We start from the raw sequence: 6799 nt of genomic DNA, 5'->3' as shown, positions 1-6799 counted from the left end.
GAAGATGATAAGTACAACCATAGATATTACATTTTGATAAACCTTATGGTAGTTTAAAGAAAGCAAAATGATATAGTATTTAACAATGGATGCTATATGTACTAAAAGATGTACATATTTTCTTATAGAACATACTTTGTTCAACAACACAAGTCTTCGTCACCGCATTTCAACAATATAACAGACATGTAATGAGTAATGCATATTAATAATTAATTTAATCAACATGTTATGTTTAACACAAAAGCTTTCTCCATTCGCAATTAAGCAATTGAGTCATTAGCAAAGATGGATAGCTTAATCTATTTTAATTGTTTAATTGGAACTTTACCCAAGTCTATTACACTGGGGAATAGGGTACCCTCTGGAGCTAAGTAAATAAAGAAATACACATAATTTACATTTAAACAGTTTATAATTAACAATCACACATACATTTTATCTTTACTGAAAACAATGCCAACAAACAGACAAAGGTGAAATATAATGAATCTTTAAAGCGGGTACGATTTTGTCAAATATTTATGAATTTATATTAAATGTGTAAAAAAACTTATTATATATATTTTTCAATATAAATTAAAATAAAAGTTAAGAAGAACATGTGTCGAAAAATGCGAAATAAGCCAGATATTTAATTCTGAAATTGAAAACGGCTGTACAGCCGAATTCGCCAGCATGTATACCATACATGTAAGATGTGAATCTAAACTTAGTGTAACGGTTTATTTGAATTCCTGCAACGATATCTATTCATACGACACACGAACACTTACTCCGATCCTAATACAAAGACGAATGCTTCGGTTATTGTAGGAAAATATTTACGTCACAATCGGCTCGGGGCGCTAATTTGTCTTTGCTGCATTTTATGAAATTCGGCTTTAATGTATAATTTTTCTTGCCAATTTAATGTTATTGTAACATATTTTATCAATATATTATAATTAAACACATATAAAAAATCGTATATACCCGCTTTAATAACATATTTTTCTAATACAGTTGAAAATTATTGTATTTCAATCCATTCATGAATTAACAATAGCTTTGTTAAACATTACCTTCATGATTAATTCCAAAGCATAATGCCAACAATCAAAAAAGTTTGAATGAACAATCAACCACTTATATTAACTTAATAAGCTTAAAGAAAAAAGAAAATTGGTTTTATAATGATAAGCAATGACAATGGTATTATATTTTATATGAACTGTACAAACCATCAGTGTCGATTGCATTGGGGACCCCTGTCAGAGAGGCGGGATCCCCAAAATGCTCAAGGAGAATGCCTTCTGGGGCCCACCATCATTGCTTGACCTCCACATCTCATCATTATTAGTCCGTGCTATAGTTATTTTGAGAAGAAACTGTTTAATTTAAGAGTTAAAAATAAACATTTGGAGCAAAAGTAAAACCAATGTTTGATTTGATGCTAGTTTAAGCACTTTTCATGTAACTTGATTTGCACATTATGTATGAGTATGCTGGACCAGTGAACAATTGAAGTGTAGTTATTAATTTTACAATGTTCAAAATTTCATAAAATTCCCCAAAGTTAATATTATTTTCATTTTTTTAATTATAGATCTTTCAACAATATTGCTTGTACAGCATAGGCTAAAAATATAATAATGAACCTATAACAAAAAATCAATAACAAAGTTCATCTATTTTCACACAGTAACTATGATGTTTCACTTCAATAAATTAAATGTACATATTATTTTCATTACATAAGAATCATTAAGTTCAGAGAAAAATTATAATAAATTTCACTTACTCTTGTCTTTCATATTGAAATACTTCTTTTTCACTTCCGGACCTGTGCGCCTGTAGGTGGAAAATTGGCTGAAATAAATTAACTACCCTTTGGCACATTTTTTAAAATCAGAAATAAAGTCTAAGATATGCATAAAAATAAACAAATGATTTGTTTATTCCTCAAATCATGTTTCCACATTACATTCTACATTTCATGTGTGTTCGACCCAAACAACATTAATGAATTATTAACAAATAAACTAGTTGAAATACCTCATTAATGACAAAATATGGATTTGGTTAAAAAATTTGGAATCTTTTGAACCTGAAAGCATGATTATTTTAACATAGTGAAGCATTATAAATTTTATATTATGGTATTTTTTTTGCAAAATTGTCAAGTTCAACTGCTTTTAATAATTACGTCACATAATAATCAACATTATGTTTGTTTTTAAACATTACACACATTAACAATGATATAATCAATAGTTGAAAACCAAATAATGAATTAACTGTCTACATATTCCTTGTGCTAGAATTGACAAAATTTTGAAAATTGAAAACACAAATTTTACCAAATGTACAAACCAGTTTAGCACATTGGCCACCGCTTCCCATCCTCTACGCCTAACTTCTTCTATCTTCAGCGCTCCACAACCTGTCATTTGTCCGAACAGGGCATCGTGGTTCTTGATTATTTCGTTTGCAATCACAGTTTCCTCCTGTTCGGACCAACAATTTCTACAGACGGTATTACTGTCCGCCATATTGTTTGTAGTGACAGAAGACACGAAAATGGTTCTGCATTTTCTATGCGTTTCCGAAATTGCCGGGTACCAAAACCGCTTACATAAATAACAAATAATTATTTGTAAAGAACGCTAAAATAGCGTTGGTGAATACCGATAAAGAATCGACCTAAGAACGTTATTAGAAAAGTAAAGAAAACAGAAATGTCTTTATTCTTTATTCTTAAGTAAAGAATTGTTGGTGAATACGGTCACAGTATTTATTCTATATTAGCGTTTAGATTAGTATTTATTACTCTTGGATGGTTCGTTATTCGTTATCTGGCATGAAGTTCGTTAGGATACGTACAATGGTAGTTTGAAGTCTAGACACAATGCTTCTAGACATATGCGTGAAATGGAGTTATCTTGAACACACTTGAGGCAAAATGATGAAAGTTGTGTTACTGCGTGTTAACTGGTAATAGTGATAGTTGAAGTGCAACTTTAGTTTCCATCGGTTTTGCTAGTGGCAGTGGATTAGCCAGTTGTTATGGAAGCAGCGCTGTTAATGATGGGGCTGTCGATAATGCAGATGCTGCTTTTTAAGATTATAAGCATCAACATTACGTTGCAAATGGAACAGTCAATTTGGTTCATGGAATGATCCACATGTCATCAGTGTAATTTGGTAATTACGTCGCTGCGACGAGTAAAATATTCTTTACTCGGCTTAAAAATGTAAATGGGTACTAAAGGTTTTTCTTTTCTTTTAATTTGTTGTGACAACGGATTTCTTGCTTATCATGTCAATCTGCTGATTATTACCCTGCTTCAATGAAAATCGTGATTTGATCAGCGTCATGATCGCGGTAAATTAACCTACTCGATATCATCATCGGTATCATCACCACCATCCTCCTCTTCCTTCTGCCCCTCCTCCCCATCATCATCGCCAACATTATAAACACCATCTGATTTACAAACTAAAACATAAGCAGCATCAGCACCATCACAGTTAATAAGGATTGTTTCGAAACAGTATATTGTTTACCGCTTTGTTTCTAAGTAGTCATACGTCAAAATTCAATAGTCAAAAGTACAGTTTAACGCAATAAACAACATGCGTTAGCTTAAATTAGTTATAAAACGAATATTTTATTAAAAATAAGGGCTGAATTGTACAATTCTTAATTTTAGAAAGTTCAGCACTTCAACAGTTCAATCCGAAGCTCGTAGTTTTGATCCCAGATGGAAGCAGAATATTAAGCCATATGTAATATTTGCCTTTAAAAAAATATTTCCTGTTTTCTGTTATGTATTACTTCGAGACGTTTTTGAACAGTTCAAACACTAATTTATGTGAACAGATCTCAATACACTTATATATGGTAAGTCAAGTGTATGATTTAATGCATATAGTATTGACATGGTTTGTAGATGAATCATTCACCAGGACTTTTGAATGCAAAACAATATATATGACACTATATAAAAAACATCATAACGCATAGTTACTTTGAATGCACATATTCAATTCAAGTTATCTATTTGAGTTCAAAGTAGTAACTTCTTGAGATTAAAACTCTTTCAGCTGAAGTTGTACTTTTTTAAATACATGCACGCCCATCAACAAACGTCTATTTATATTTAGTTTGTGTTTTGTTCTATAGTGATAATAATAATTATTATTAGTATCATAATCATTTAATTTTGTTAGGAATTGTTAGTCTCCAAACTAGTAAGTGTATGAATAAAAATGTTTTCGCGCTAAGAATTGTAAGCCAAACAAAGTTGTTGTGTGTTATTCCGTGAAGTTTCTTATGCACGTCTATAGATCAGAGCCAGAGACCGTTTTTGTTGTGTGCAGAAGGTTTAAAATGTTCCCTATTGAAATAATAAACTTACTTATTATCATAGAGTAGTTATCTGCAAGTGTTTGAAAGCAAGAGGCTATTATTTAAGGATCACGGAAAATCTTCTCCATCATGCTTTATGTGTCATTAATTAAATATAAGAATCCTCATATAATCAGGTATTTATTTAGTAAATTATTTATATATCGGCATTGTTGTAAAAACTTGTATTTATTATTATATTTTGATTTTTGAAATTGAAACCAAACGCCAACTTAAAACTAGCATTTATACAAATTTAACCCTTGCTTAAAGAAACTTTACCAACTAAATTCGTTTAATTCGTCTATTATCTTGATATTGTTGCAGCAGTCAGAACATTGTACGGGATGTTTGGGAAAACATGCCGAATAATACCAACCAATCTGAATGGTGTTTTCCTTGTTTTAATTATGAACATGGACACTTCAAAATTATTCTTGTTTAATATATACTATGTTTATATGTTTGTTTGTTTTTAATAAGATTATTTTTATTTGTTTGGCACACAAGCTCATTTATGGAAAATGTGTGACTGTTAAACCACTTTTATTCATTGAGAAATAAAATATATGTATATATTTATTTAAATTTCATATCGTAAATATGTTCATTCATTACATTATGTTCAGGCGGGGTAGATGTGATTACGTTTGATTGGATCGAAACAGATTGGATCCGAATAGACGAGATCCTTGCAAGAACGAGCATTCACTCTGTCAGGCCTAATATCAAATTGTATTAACTTTATAAATCTTTTATCTAGTATTTAATTTTCATTTTATATTTTATAAACTATTAATATGTTTTATATTTGATTATTTTAAATTAATCTTAAAATCTATTTTTACTAAAATTTGGAATACATGAATTATACTTCGAAAGAACGTACGTGTTCCGTTGTTATTACACTTACCGCGAAAAGCATCACCATTTGTCTAAGTAATAAAGTCCACGTTTTATCACCTGTTTAAGTGTGCAGAGTTTCAAGGTGGCTTACAATGACAAGAGTCGTCCGTTTTAGTGGCCGAGTGGTGTACATATTGAGCTATGTAGGTTTTAAGCGAAAGGATCTGATTCGAATACCGTAGTATTACTCTGTGTTTAAGCTATTTGTAAAATATACAATACTTTGCGTTTATTTTAAATACAAGTGATTAACGTATTGCAAACATCATGATTTATATCTATGACACGATGCAATAGAGTTGCATAAACTACACACGTACATTCATTCCTTAACGTTTTCGCTATTAATAATATGAGTTTTTTGTTGAAAAGGTGAAAAAAAATTATTGTAAAATAATTATACAATTATTTCGTAAGAAAGTATAAAATACAATGTTTACCCTTAACACAATTTCAGTAGTTTCTTCCTAATTTTCAACGACGATTTTCTTACTGTAAAACACATTTGTGTGTTTGTCTACTAAGCTTTTCTAGTAAAGAGGAGTTGTTGTTTATATTCGTTTGGTCTATTTTATCATACTTAAGACGTTGCGGGTTTTGTGCTCTGGTCAGTATACAACCATTGAGTCGTTAAAAGGTATTTCCATTTAAATAGAAGTATCATCTTCTATCAGACGCCATATTTATAAAGTAAATGCATACTTATTATACCAATGTTCCTCTATTCCAAACAGTATGTACGCCTTTAATCACACTTGAGCTTACCAGTTAAAACATCAATACCAATTTTGAATTATACGCCTCAAATAATAAGTATATTATATTCATGCCAAACGTGTGAAGTGTCTCTCGATGGTTACCTGATATACGCGAACGTCTTCGGCAGAGATATATAGATACGCATTTCAAGGACGGAGCTCTGCTGTAGACGTTGACATTTTCTGACCACACATGACGGTTGTGCAGGTGGTATGATCAAGTCTTCCTTTGCGAATGGAGGCGATCAACCTAAGTTCGTTCATACTCTTTATACGTGTTGATATTGTATGCGAGTTCGATAAGCATTGTACGTTTCTGGCCGTTTGATTAATAAGTTGCACAATTATGAACACGTTCTGTTTTCAAGATCATATTCAATACAAATATGATGCTATTTTAAACCGTGGAGATGTTTTGAAAATCTATGTTTGTGTTTTCTTTCTTTAAAAATAAAATAATAAAGAATACGTGTGGTGTTTTGTTAAATTATTTATCCAATATTTTAATTTATATTAAGATTACGGCCTGGTGGCTGTGATAGAAGCGGAATGAGTTTGTTTTAAGCAATCATATTCTAATAAGTTAAATATCTTATATCTTATATTCATATAGTTTTCTGTACAAAGGAACACTACAATCATTTGCAATAAACACAATGTAGATGACCTTATTTAGAATTTATTCAGAAACACACTGGTATATAAGTTATTTTCACATTACAAATTATAAGTACATTTCGAG

This window comes from Dreissena polymorpha, chromosome 2, assembly GCF_020536995.1.
Source record: "Dreissena polymorpha isolate Duluth1 chromosome 2, UMN_Dpol_1.0, whole genome shotgun sequence".
Lineage (NCBI taxonomy): Eukaryota > Metazoa > Mollusca > Bivalvia > Myida > Dreissenidae > Dreissena > Dreissena polymorpha.
The sequence above is the reverse complement of the archived record's forward strand: the minus strand, read 5'-3'. Positions refer to the sequence as shown.